The sequence below is a fragment of the Alligator sinensis genome, unplaced genomic scaffold (assembly GCF_000455745.1).
Source record: "Alligator sinensis unplaced genomic scaffold, ASM45574v1 scaffold135_2, whole genome shotgun sequence".
Lineage (NCBI taxonomy): Eukaryota > Metazoa > Chordata > Crocodylia > Alligatoridae > Alligator > Alligator sinensis.
This window is the reverse complement of record NW_005842067.1, coordinates 1,900,638-1,900,857: the sequence shown is the minus strand read 5'-3', so window position 1 is coordinate 1,900,857 and position 220 is coordinate 1,900,638. Positions and strand designations below refer to the sequence as shown.

General features: G+C 67.7%; 1 protein-coding gene across 1 annotated transcript in view; it reads left to right on the top strand.

Annotated features, from left to right (window-relative positions):
- The first annotated feature begins 72 nt into the window (after window positions 1–72).
- RAD50 (RAD50 double strand break repair protein) overlaps window positions 73–220 on the top strand; it is a 35,669-nt gene continuing 35,521 nt past the window's right edge. The window contains exon 1 of the mRNA XM_025204069.1: window positions 73–95. The gene's annotated coding sequence lies outside the window, so the exon portion shown is untranslated. The remainder of the gene's footprint in view (window positions 96–220) is intronic.

Sequence of the window (220 nt, the reverse complement as noted above, 5' to 3'; positions counted from 1 at the left end):
GACTCTGCCCTCACCCCGCCAGCCTGCAGGGTGCGAGCCTGAGCCTGGGGTGCCAGGTGTGGCCTCCCCCGGCATCGCAGCATTCAGAGAAGCAGGTCCTTGGCTGCCCTGGCTCTCCTGGGGCAGGCTGGGGTGTGAGGTTGGGAGTCTCAGGGTGTGGGGTATGTCAGGGCTGCAGGCTGGGGTGTGAGGTGGGTGTGTCAGGGCTGCAGGCTGAGGT